The following is a 14,024-nucleotide window of genomic DNA, read 5'->3' on the forward strand; positions in this document are numbered from 1 at the left end:
CCCAGGTTGTCATCTCTTCGGGGAGTGAGGAGTCTGTTGCCATGTCTCCAGCCGCAGCTGCAGAGGGAAGGTCCAAGGGGCAGCTGAGCCCCCACAGGGGCCAATGGAGGTAGATGGCACAGAGTCATCCAGGTTGGTGGGGGGTTTGGTTGAGGAGGAGGCCATGGAAGTCCCACGCACAGGGCCTGGAGGGGGGATTCCACTGTTGCTAGTGGTGCAGTCCAGGGGCAGGGACAGGAGGCAGCAAAGGCTGTCTGGGTGTTGTCTTTGTGTAATCCTGTCCCCAATCCTGTGACTGCATCATCCTGCCCCAGCAGGAATTCCTTCGTCCAGACCAGTTCTCAGGGAGGGGACGCATGAACAACAACGGGCCTTCCTCTCCCTGCGGACGTGGTAATCTGTGACCGGGTTGAGCCTGTCCTAGTTGGGGTGACGTTGCGTCAACGCGGTACTTGGGATGACGTGCAGACTTCTCATAAGGAGACTTCTCATAAGGAGACCTACTCCTACTCCTACCTACTAGGACAGGTCACCGGCGAAGGGTTCCTCCATGTGCTGGATCGTCTACCAACCCCCTCCTCAACTGCACCCCCTATGCGCCAGTCATCCTCTGTGTGATCTACCTGCCCAAGAATCACCTGGGCACCCAGCAGGAGGAGGACGTGCAGGCATTGACAGGCAGGGCACATGCACGGCAGCAGCAGGCTCAAGGAGGGAGTGATGATGGCTCGGGGCCATCAACATCACTGGGGCAGGAAGTGGCCAGAGGGCAGGAGTACCCTGGATTGGGAGTGTCTTCCGTGTGGCAGCGGTTGGGCCAGCGTATAGATGCAGAGCGGCAGCGGGCGGAGGAACCATGGCTCACTATGTCAGGGCGGAGAACTCGATGAGGCAACTTGCAGGGAGTTGGAGGCCACCATGACTGCATCCCTAAGAGACCTCGAGGCCAGGGAAGAGGCCCGCCTCTGGGACATTGAAAAGGAGTTTGATGATGCCCTGGCCTGGAACATCAAAGAGTGAGCCGTAGGACTTGCCCGCCACCTTTGTACATAGTTCTTTAGTGTTAGATTTCCTTTGTTTTTTCTTTTTTTGGAGTTAATGGACTTTGCTCCACTTCATGTATATAGTTTTTTTCCCTAGGACTTTTGGTAGGTTTCATTTATTTTGGGGATCATGGACCCTTTAGACTTGGTTTGTATATAGTTGAAGACTTATGCATACTTTCTTTATGGACAATGCCCATGGATCAATGGTTTTATTTTTTTTAGATTGCTTTTCATTGGATTTTCATTACTTTTTGTTCATATCTGTCATTGTTTATTGATTTTCGAGTTTGATTTTCTTTATGTAATTTCATTGGCTTTTTAATACATTCATTCTGAGTTCATGATTGGTGTTGTGTACTATCATTGGTTTTGTGCATGTCTCAATGAACTTTGTCTCAGTCATGTGTTGCAATTGTGTGGCTCAGTTGTGCATTTATGCATGGGCGTGGTGGTTCTTTTAAGAGTGTTATGCCATGGGTCATTTGGGAGTGGGTGCTGTGGATGGTTGCATGCTTGTACTGGGGGGCAAGGTGGGTTTGGGTTGGCATTAGGGCCATGGGTCTGTTTTGTTAGGACATGTTGTTTGGTGGGGCATGTGTCAGGGCCTGCCGGCAGGTGCCCATCAATGGGGGGGGTTGGGGAACATGAGTCGGGGCCTGCTGGCAGGTGCCCATCAATCGGGGTTTGTGGTGTCGGTGGGGGAGATGAGTTGGAGCCTGTTGGCAGGTGCCCGTCAATGGGGGTGGGTGGGGTGGGTTGGGGCCTGCTGGCAGTGCCTGTCAATGGGGGTGGATGAGAGGTGGGGGGACATGAGTCAGGGCCTGCTGGCAGGTGCCCGTCAATGGGGGTGGGGGACATGAGTTGGGGCTCCCATGTGCATGGTGCCATGTAGCCTGCCTGCAGGGCATGCCCAGGGGCGATGGGCTGCCTGCAGGGCATGGACTGGGGTGTGGACTGGTCCCCTGTGGTGTGGGATGCCAGCAGGGCATGGGGGCGAGGGGCACACCCGGGAGGGTACACATTGCCAGATCGCGTGTGAAACTCCCAGCGCACCCCGAAATACATGTAACCTGCTTGCGCCAGCCCTATCGCGTGTGAAACTCCATGCATACCACTGGAATATGCGCAGGCAGCCCATCCAACTTGGGCATGCCCCACAGGCAGCCCATTCACCCTCCCCATGCCCCGCAGGCAGCCCATCCACCCTGGGCATGCCCCACAGGCAGCCCACACCACAGGGGGGACTTTTTCCATGTAATTTTCCTGGCGCGAGCAGGGTACGTGTAATCCGGGGGTGCGCCTGGAGTTTTACACGCGATTTCGCTAGCGCAAGCGGGGTACGTGGATTCCGGCGGTGTGCCTGGAGTTTTACATGCGGTTCGCTAGTGCAAACGAGGCACGTGTATTCCGGGGGTGCGCAGGGAGTTTTACACGCAATTTCGCTGCACGAGTGGGGTACCCGTATTCCAAGGGTGTGCGCGAGTACATTTTCACGTGTTTTGGCTGGGGTGAGTGGGGTATGCATAGTATTTTCACACAATTACAGTGTAGTGGCCCTTTGCGCCGTATTGGGGATTTCAGTGGCTTTTCATAGCACAAGGGGCGTTCTTGGGGGTGTAACTGGTGCTGCAGGATGTTTGCTGCGCCATGGTTCAAAATGGCTTGGAAAATCCATGAATACGCAGGGTGCCAGAATGCTATTTAGAGCACATGGATGGCGCCTCTCTACGCTGCTCACGTGCGCTGCCTCTGCGCTGAAATCTATGAATTACCCCCTTGATGTCTTAAATATAGTTTCCACTTCTCATTTATTATTGAATTTAATGTATGTATTCGCTGCTTTCTAACATGTTCAGTGTTTTTATTGCATGATACAGCAATGTAAGATTCCCCCTGAGTTTTTGAATAGTGTTGATGTTGACCGAGCCCGTCCGTGAACATGCATATGGTCCGCGGACATCAGAACCACTAGCGCAGGTCGGCAGTTCAGTATGTTTTATGTTATATGTATATAAACTAAGGGAATACTAGTAAACATTTATCCAATTTGTATTACCTATATCAATATTCAGTGAAAAAACTTTGTTACAGGAACATGATGGTTAAGTTGCGCTACTAAAAACCTATGAAATTCAGTAAAAAAATGTTGTTAAAGGGATGTTATGGTTCCAAATAAAACCGAAAAACCTCTGAAATTCGCCAGTTATGGTAAGCTAAGCAACCATAACTCACACCACCACAGTGCACTGCTAAGACTTGTAACGCTCACCTGATATCCACAGGGACGCCACTCAGTCTGGTTGGACCACTTCCGATCTTGAACCCCCTCCCTTGGACTCTTGTTTGGCCGAGAACCGGGTTTAGTTTTATTGTCTCTTCCAGCCTGGAGCGCACCTCCCTTGTGGACCCAACGACCCCCTTGGTGCTCTCCTCACCTTGCTTTATGATATGGTCTGCTCTCCGTCCTGCTGCTCTGTCAGGGGCGCATTGTTGGATGGGCACGGCGCAACTAGTTGCTTCACTGGTGCGGGCCCTCAGAGTCCAGGCCTGCTGTGATTCCCGTTTGTCCAGGCAAGACTGCTGGTTTGGCAGTTTGTCCTTTTCTTTGCAGTTGCCCTATTAATGTCTCCCCTTCTTCCTTAGGTGAGAATGGAGTTCTGGTGGTGCCGTGCTGCTTGGGGCTGTGCACGAGATGGTAAGTGAAAACGTGATGCTCAGCGCTATGTGCCTTTTCTTGTTCTGACCTTTTGTTCTCTCTTCCTTACGGCTTCTGCGATGTCCCGGAATGGATGCTGCCAAGAAGATGAAGAGCGGTGAATAAAGCGTAGCACGTGCCGCCTTCTTGATCTCTTGTGTGCTAATCGTTGTCTTCTTCCCTCTTGCAGGACGTCCAAATAGCCGGGAATGGACGTGGGCCAAGAGTGAGTTAACCCCAGGTAAGCGTGCGCTTATTTTGCTTGTTTTCTATATTGGAGAATAAACTCTTCCTAATGCTGCTTTTCCGTTCACTTTTCTTCCCAGGTGCGGCTTTGCTGATCGAAGGAGCGCTCGCCGAGATGCTGTATATTCAGGACCCAGAAGCGGAGGACAGAAGCAGGATTCGCTCGCAGGTAAGTGTGTACTAATGATGTTCTTGTTCTTGCAGGTAACAGGCTCAGGGATGCAGAGGAGGGTCCGAACAGAACTGGGTAAGCGTCATGCTGTAGCTAGCAGAATAACTAGAAATGTGTTCCTCAGCTTGGGCGTGGCTTATATAGCCTGCAGGTATCCCAGGTAACCCTTGTTCTGACCACACCTAAATCACTAGACCGCATAGCGCAGTTCTGGGACTGAGATATGCGGGAGCATCCATGTTGTCCAAAGGCTATTGCAAGTCCCAGTTCTCAAGTTCTCTGGCTTCACATATGAGATATGAGCCTGGTGCCAAAGGCGCCAGGACTGACTCCAAGAGAGTCTTGGGTGGAATGGCAAGGCCCTTGGGGCAATGGTGCAGCCCAGATGGCTTGCTTGTTAAGGCCAGGGGCAGGGGTCATGACAGCGCTCCCCCCAAGGCCCCTCTCCAGGTAGCTCCTCCATCTGGCTCTGGCTTGGTGGGATGATTGTGATCGAAACGCCATATCAAACGTGGTGCATTGATATAATCACAGGGTTCCCATGTCCTGTCCTGCGGGCTATACCCCTTCCAGTCTACTAAAAAATATAGTTTAGCTCTGACATACTTGGAGTCCAGAATGTTCTTGACCTCGAATTCCGGTTTTCCATTGACCATTACTGGTTCGGGTGGTATAGTGACTCGAGTTCCATGTTGGACAGGTTTCAGAAAAGACACATGGAACACAGGATGAATGTTCATGTTGGAAGGCAAGGCCAGTTTAACTGCTTCTGGGTTTATAATAGATTCAGCCTAAATATCGTGGGCGGAATGTCCGGGTTCCTTTTATAGGCACATGTTTTGAAGTTAACCAAACTTCGTCTCCAACCTGGTAGTTGGGAGCCCTTTCACAGCGCTGGTCAGAATATTTCTTTTGGCGGTCTTTAGCCTAGTGTAAATGTTCAACTGCTTTCGTGAAGGCCTGCAAAATTAAGGTGTGCAAAGTTTTAATGGCTGGCATTTCTGGAGTAGTGGGAACGTCCAGTTCGGAGGTGTGTGGATGTCTGCCGTATATTGTGTAAAACGGAGTTTGGCCCATACTGCTGTGCAAGGAATTATTATAGGCGTATTCGGCTATCCACAACAAGTCTTTCCAACTTCCTTCCACTTGATGTAGCATACAGCGCAGGTACTGTTCAAGAGTCTGGTTTGTTCTTTCCGTTTGGCCATCCGTTTGGGGGTGGTGGCTAGTGGATAGTCGGATATCTATTTGAGCCATGGAACAGCAGTTTCTCCAGAAGTTACAAATTGGGTACGAATTGGGTACCTCGATCAGAAATTAGCACCGGAAGGAACCCGTGAAGTCGTACGATATGTTCGAGGAATACCTTTGCTAGGCTAGCTGCATTTAGGAGACCTTTAAATGGCAGGAAGTGGTCCATTTTAGAGAATAAGTCCACGACCACTAGAATGGTATTGTATCCTTGACTGGGTGGTTGATCGGTGATAAATTCAAGAGATAAAGTATGCCAGGGCACTGGTGGAATTTCCAATGGTTTTAGGAGTCCAGCTGGTTTTTGTTTGGATGATTTATATTGCGCACATGCGCCGCAGGAGAGGATGAATTGAATGACGTCCTTACACCACGTGGGCCACCAGTAGCTTTGTTTTACCTTGGCTAGAGTCTTAGCAATTCCAGGGTGGCCTTCAATTAAAGAGTCATGATACCCTGAGATGACCTGTTCCTGTAGTTCCTTTTTGGGCAAGAATAAACAATCCCTGAAATATGGTAGTTAGTCCTTGATAGTATAGTGTTCTCCCCGTGTATTCCATTCTTGTAACAGCTCAGAATTCATCACGTGTCGGATCTCTCGTTGTAGTTCGGCCAGAGCGATCGTTGTTGTGATGCCCAGGAGCTTGTCACTTGGGATGATGGCCACTGGGTCGGGGGTTGTATACACCTGTTCATCAATACCCATATGGGAAAGGGCGTCTGCTTTCCCGTTTTTGACTCCAGGTCGAAACGTGATTAGATAATCATACTCTGCAAAGAAAAGGGCCTAACGTAGCTGTCGTGAGGATTGAGCCTTTGCTGTCTTTAGATATTGTAGATTTCGATGGTCAGTTATCACAGTGATAGTGTGTCTGGCCCCTAGATAGTGTTGCCAGGCCTTAAAGGCTGATTTGATGGCTAGGAAATCCTTGTCCGTGATAGTGTAGTTGAGTTCAGGTGGTAAAAATTTGCACAACAAGAAAGCTACAGGATGCAACAGACCTGTCTTTGGGTCCCTTTGTGAGAGAACAGCACCCATTACCATGCTCGAGGCGTCTGTTTCCACCACATATGGAAGATCTGGGCGAGGATGTCATAGGATCGGGCCAGAAGTGAACCTCACCTTAAGTTCTTGGAAGGCCTTTTCTGCTTCTTCCATCCACTGGAACCTCTTGTTGCTCTTTCTCAATAGTGATGTGATCGGGTGCATAATTTGAGAAAATCCCGGAATAAACCGGCGGTAACAATTAGCAAAACCCAACATGCTCTGGATTCCTTTAAACAAGCTTGGGGCTGGCCAGTTTAGAATGGCGTCGACCTTATGCAAATCCATTCAGATTCCTTTTGGGGTGAGGACGAAGCCGAAGAGTATACTAGTATATCGTCAATATAGACTAGGCCACAAACGTCAATCAGTTCTCTTAAGACATTGTTCATTAAATACAGAAATGGAGCGGGGGCGTTGCAAAGTCCAAATGGCATTACCTGGTATTCGTATAGGCCATATTTGGTACAAAACACGGTTTTCCATTCATCCCCCTTTTTTACCTGAACGAGATGGTACACACCTGTAAGGTCCAATTTAGTGTAGATTTGGGCATTTTTGACTTGGTCTAACAGTTCTGGAATAAGTGGCACGGGGTAGCGATTTATAATGGTGATTTGGTTCAATGCGCAATAGTCAATGCAAGTCCTCAAATCTCCTTCCTTCTTTGGCACAAAGAATAAGGGAGATGCTGCTGGTGACTTCGAAGGGTGCATGAACCCATTAGCCAGGTATTGATCTAAGTAAGACTTCAAATGTTGGTTCTCAAGTCATGTGAGAGTATAGATCCGACCACAAGGGATTTGTGTACCTGGTACCATGACGATCTGGCAATCATAAGGCCTGTGCGGTGGCAAGGTATTAGCTTCTTCCTTCTGAAACACATCTTGAAAATCCTGGTATTCAGGTATTAGCTTCTTCCTTCTGAAACACACCTTGAAAGTCCTGGTATTCATTTGGTAGGTTACTGGTCACACCCAGAGTTATTGTTGCTGTTCCATGGACAGCTGTACTCGTATTCATTGACTTCCTTACCTTATAGTAGCAGGTGTGGGTACAGCCTTCGGAAAAGACCAATCCTCTTGCACGCCAATCGATATGCGGATTGTGCGTGACCAACCACGGTATCCCTAAGATCAACTGGAACTGAGGCGCCTTGATGAGGTCGAAAGCAATAGATTCTCAGTGATCATCCTGACACAGAAGGGTTAAGACTGTTGTGCATTGGGATATGGGACCGGAAGCTATTTCCGTACCATCAACGGTGGTGACTGTTTCGGTAGTCAATTTAGGGCACAAAGGAAGCCCCATCTTTGCTGCAAGATCCTGGTCCATGTAATTCCCAACCACTCCGCTGTCGATGTAGGCTTCTACAGTATGCATCCTAGACGGTTGCTGGTGGTTGATCAGGATCACAGGCAATGCAAAATGGGAGGTTTGTAGTTCACTTTCTTTGCTCGACAAATTGACCCCTACATTTGCCAGGCTTGGTAGTTTTCCCAATCTTCATTTGTGTTTTCCTTATCCGTGGCTCCTACAATTCTACTCAGTGGTTTTACTGGACACTCCTTGAGGAAATTACCTGCTTTTCCGCAGTATAGGAATAGGTGCTGCTCCCTTCTCTTGTCTTTTTCAGCTTTTGTTAAAGGGGGTCTTACCCCTCCTAGTTGCATTGGTTCCACCGAATTGTCTGCCACCCGTGGGGGTTGTCCCTTGACCATACGTACATGGGGGGAGTGTCCGGTCTACCCCAATCTGCTCTTCGGCTAAAGGAACTGCTCCTGGCAGGGTTATCTGTACCGGATTGGTTGCTGGTGCTGGCATTGATGAAACGTTCCCAGGCAATGGGGCTTGTCTGGCCTGTGACTGGAGGAGTTGTCTACTCAAGTCTACTCAAGTTGTCAGTGCGTTCCTTAGCCATTATTAAACCCCTCCACAGGGCGTTGGTCTCCTGTCCAGCTGAATGCACCTCAGCACGTAACTGTCCCAGCATCTGCGTTAACTGGTCGGTTTTCGACATTTCCATGACGCCCAGGTGGATTACAGTTTGTGAGGCTTTGCGTTCTGTAACGCTCATCTGATATCCAAGGGGACACCACTTAGTCTGGTTGGACCACTTCCGACCTTGAACCCCCTCCCTTGGACTCTTGATCAGCCGAGAACCGGGTCTGAAAACACAGGAATTTGCGTTTAGTTTTATTGTCTCTTCCAGCCTGGAGCCCACCTCCCTTGTGGACCCAACAACCCCCTTGGTGCTCTCCTCACCTTGCTTTATGATATGGTGTGCTCTCTGTCCTTGCATTGTTGGATGGGCGCAGTGCAACCTAGTTGCTTCACTGGTGCGGACCCTCAGAGTCCAGACCTGCTTCGACTCCCGTTTGTCCCGGTAAGACTGCTGGTTTGGCAGTTTGTCCTTTTCTTTGCAATTGCCCCTATTAATGTCTTTCCTTCCTTATGTGCGAATGGAGTTCTGGTGGTGCCGTGCTGCTTGGGGCTGTGCACAAGATGGTAAGTGAATGCGCGATGTGCGGTGCTATGTGCCTTTTCTTGGGCTGACCTGTTTGTTCTCTCTTCCTTAAAGGCCGCTGCGATGTCCCAGAATGGATGCTGCAGAGAAGCTGAAGAGCGGTGAGTAAAGCGTAGCACTGCCGCCTTCTTGATCTCTTGTGTGCTAATTGGTGTCTTCTTCCCTCTTGGAGGTCAAATGGCCCAGAATAGATGTGGGCCAAGGACGAGTCAACCCCAGGTAAGCGTGCGCTTATTTTGCTTATTTTCTATATTGGTGAATAAACTCTTACTAATGCTACTTTTCCGTTCTCTTTTCTTGCCAGGTACGGCTTTCCAGATCAAAGGAGCGCTCGCCGAGATGCTGTATATTCAGGACCCAGAAGCGGAGGACAGAAGCAGGATTTGCTCGCAGGTAAGTGTGTACTAACAATGTTCTTGTTCTTGGAGGTAACAGGCTCAGGGATGCAGATGAGGATCCAAACAGAATGTAGTGAGCGTTACGCTGCAGCTAGCAGAGTAACGCAAAGTGTGTTTGTCAGCTTGGGCGAAGCTTATACAGCCTGCGGGTATCCCAGGTACCCCTAGTTCGTACCACACCTAAAACACTAGACCTTCTGGGACTGAGCTATGCAGGGGCATCCATGTTGTCAAAAGGCTATTGCAAGTCCCAGTTCTCAAGTTCTCTGGCTTCACATGTGAGCTTGGCGCCAAAGGCGCCAGGTCTGACTCCAAGAGAGTCTTGAGTGGAATGGTAAGGCCCTTAGGGCCATGATGGAAGGCCGTGGTGCAGCCCAGATGGCTTGTCTGTTAAGGCCAGGGGCAGAGGTCGTGACAGCCTCACACCACTCAGGACATCAAAGATGACATCACAAATGTCATTGTTGATATCACTGATGCCATGTTAAATACTAAAATTATATATGCTTTTTTATTAGAGTTCTGCATTCTTTAAACATATAATAAGTACCTAATAAAACCCACTTACTACATAATTGCATTATTGCAAAGAAAACACAGACAACAACACATACAAATATGAGCATATGCACGGAAAATGAAGTAAAAGAAAAAGAGCTGTATTACCAGAAAATCTTCATAACTCAACTGATTATCTTCATGCGCAGAAATGATTGCTCTGCTTCAAAGCTACTACTTCCCTATGTATAACTATCATATAATGTGACTGGACTCTAAGGAAAGTAGTGTGAGTACAATGTATACAAATATGAGCATATCCAGGGAAAGTACAGTAATATAAAAACAGCAGAACTATACAAAAGTGTTGATAACCTTACTCATCATCTCATAGATAAAAAGCATTGCTGTCTTCCAAGTCTGCGTTTTCCCCTATGTATGTGTCTACAAATATAGTACTTTTTGATTTTTTTGTTCCTGACTGTTACTGGCCTACATATGTCAGTAAAGAAAAAAATAGGGAGCCAGACATATGATGTCATCAGTGATGTCATCAATGACATTTGTGATGTCATCTTTGATGTCCTGGGTGTTAGTCTTAGAAGTGCACGGCAGTGGGGCGAGTTATGGTTGCTTACCTTATCATAACTGGCGAATTTCAGGGGTTTTTTGGTTTTACTTGGAACCATAATGTCCCTTAACAAAGTTTTTTTCATTGAATTTCATAGGTTTATAGTAGTGCAACTTAACCATAACCAGAGAAGAACACAGAGATATCTTGAGGGGGTTTGGGGGAGAGGGTTCTTTCCAAAATCAATAATTAAAAATAACAACAAATTACATTATTTAATTATTTAATTGTACAAACAGTATAATCTGGATCTTCAATACATTTTACAGTGTTCATTTCTAGTGAAATACTTCCAGAATCTATTTTAGTCGCAATACAAATGTTACCCTATTCTTACTGAGCAAAGAGCATAATCAAAAGCTAGAACAACCACATTCTTCATTTTCTGATAGAAGGTTAGTATCACAAAATTACCATTTTGGTATTCTCACTGGTATACTCACCCACACTGTACTCTTTCAAAATGTCTAAAGAAATGGGAAGTGGACAGTTAGCACTAATGTTGGTACCTGGCTGCTTTGCATAAGTCAAGTAACATTTTGGGAACACCACAGTTCGTTATACTTGAAAATGTGTCTCTGAAAAACGGACTGTATGCTTAAATCACTAAGCGCCTAATACAGACTGGGCTAGTGTTCTTTACTTCATTTGCCAAACTACTTAATCTCACAGTAATGTTTTTATAACTATGAGAAATATGCACTCATTCAGATAGCCTCCTGATAAGGAAGTGATGGTAAAATGGCTGTGACATCAGGGACGTCATTTCACCAAAATGCCAGGGGGTAGCGCAAGTGATTTCACATGACCCTTGACCCCCTGATGACATCACAGGAAGTGATGTCATTTACCCCAACTTGAAGTTATATCACGGGAAGCGATGGAACACAACCTTTCACCTGTTGACAAAACAGGAAGTGGCATCACATAGCATTGTACACTACGAAGAATATGGTTACGATATCACTATAATGTGATGTACATTTCATGCAAGAATGGATCACCATATGTATCGTCCAGATCAGTGTGTTTAGGCCCATATTACCACATTACTGTGAATGCAAGCAGACGTCCATGACCAAATGATAATGATGTGTTATTATAAAGCACTTGCGCTTAAGCGCTTTATATAGAAAAAATATACACCCACTATAACCCAACCTGTGTTAGTACTCATTTATCGACCTCTGAAGGATGAAAGGCTGTGTTGAGGCGTTTAAGAACAGACTAAATCAGTGACTCACCCCTTGAGTGTGCATGAAATAAACCTTTAACGAGTCTAGCAATTATTCCAGAAAGACACATTGGGCCTCATTCCGAGGCTGGCGCTATCCATGGAGTAAATAGCACCATGGTAAGCAACCATGGAGCTATTTACTCCATGGAAATCCGGCATGGTGAAAGGAGTAATTACCGGTCCATTCCAAGGTTGGAGGGACCGGTAATTCCCCATTCACCATACCGGTTCCCCATCCCCATTCCTGCCCCCATAGGGCTCAATGGGAATGGGGAAGGAGTAAATTACGGCACCGTAAATTACGGTGCCGTAATTTACTCCAAGGTCCCTTTGCGGGTTGGATTTTTAACGCCTGCTAAAAGCAGGCGTTAAATGCCAACCCGCAAAAGGGAACTCGGAATATGGTGGTAAGTGTTAACGGTCACCGTTGCCATTAACGGTGACCGTTAACCCTTACCTCCAGCCTCGGAATGAGGCCCATTATTTGGTATTCCTATTCTTTCTTATTTAGGGTTGCTGCACTCCTGTTCTTATTTTTCTTGAACAAGAAAGGAAGCAATTCCAGAAGTAAAGAGCCACATGGTGCTGGCCACAGCCCAAGAGCTTGCTTTTTTTCTTTTTAGAGTTCGCAAGGGAGACCACAGAGGTTGCAGTTGTGACCTCTGGCGACCCCTAAATGATGTCCTTGTGTGACATCTTGGGGTCCAAGGCCCATCCTGCTCCTCATTTTCCAAACCATCAGAGAGAGGACCCAATTCAACACGAATTTTAGAAGAAGAGAGGCTGGGACTAGAAACCGGATATCAGGATAAGCATGTGGCAATAAGACCCCAGGCGGTGGGCCAATACTGCCCTGGTAATGCCCCTGGTGCTGTAGTTACAAAGCCCCGGGGGCAGTACCATGGGCATTACCGTGGGCGGTATTGACCCACCACCGAGGGTCTTATAGCCATTATAGCCATTAGTACCCCGGCCCATTTTGCATTTTTTTCGGTTTTGAAACGCTGCCGCGTTTAGAAACAGAAAAAAAAGTTGAAAAAATGGCTGCCAGGAAAGGGAAAACATAGTCCGTTTTCCCTTTCCATGGTGGCCATCGGGAGCGGACGTGCTGGGAACAGAAGTGTTTCCAGTGCGTTTGCTCCCAAGAAAAGAAGAAAAAAGAAGGTAAGTGGGGTTGGGAGGGTGGGGATAGCTTGTGGGGGAGGGAGGTGGAGGAAAAAAAACTTACCTGAGTCCCCGGTAGGGGATGAAGGCAGCCTCCAGCCATGGGGACACTCAGAGTGGGGATTGCCCGGTTTCAAGCCTCTTCATGGGCTAAGGCGCTGCCAAGCCCCCCGCTGAGAAATGAGTACCCGGCATGCACTAACGTACCCAGGAATACCGTGTGGTATGGCTCGGAAAAGAGCCAATCTACACGCTGTATTCTGGTGCGCAGCGCGTGCCGGGTACTAATGTCTAGTATAGGACTGTGAGTATGTGAAGTGTCCAATGCAGAGACATCCTTAAATAATTGTATTGCGTGGCTTAGCACATGGCATGTAGGCAGCATGTCCCTATATCTCGTCACTGAAAACGATTTCTGTTTACCAACAATAAACTTGTTCAAGGTATTTTGCAGACTTTAAATTCGAGTTATTTGCCCTGCGAGTTCAATGTAGAGTCTTGATGAGAAAGCTACAATAGCATAAACGTTATTTTGCACAGCAGCACCAATGCAGCATATGAATGCACGCTTCGTCCATGTTATATGAATGGAGTTCTTTATTGTATCTTTAGGAGATGCTGCCAGCAGTGTCTTCACTTGGAGACCTACATATGTTTTCTTTTAGACATGATTTATGGTTACACAATTGGGTCAGATTGCTATTGCCTAGGAAACATGCCCCCATTTTCTTTTTGCAGACAGCATTTATTAACAAGATGGAAGACTGGATGTGTGGATGGAATGGGTTTGTATTCACAGGTTCATTTAGACAATTTGCCCCGGAGTCTGGTGGAGTTTCCAGAAAGAATAACTGTAGGTTTATGGGGTTTGAATGCCGTTTGAAAAACCAATTACTATTGTTTTTGGTTTGTTGTTATGGATATATCATACACGTGCATTTAGGATTGTGAAGAGAACTGGAAGTATGTGTTTAAAATTGTCTACGGCAGGGAAACCGTTGTATTTACTTTCCTTCTAGGTGAATTGAAATCTCACACACTGCTATCATATTTTGCTACATTTTAAAATTCTCAAATAGCATCTTTATTTTTTTAAATTATCACAATACTGGGG

The sequence above is a fragment of the Ambystoma mexicanum genome, chromosome 10 (assembly GCF_040938575.1).
Source record: "Ambystoma mexicanum isolate Mex_15411 chromosome 10, UKY_AmexF1_1, whole genome shotgun sequence".
Taxonomy (NCBI): Eukaryota; Metazoa; Chordata; class Amphibia; order Caudata; family Ambystomatidae; genus Ambystoma; species Ambystoma mexicanum.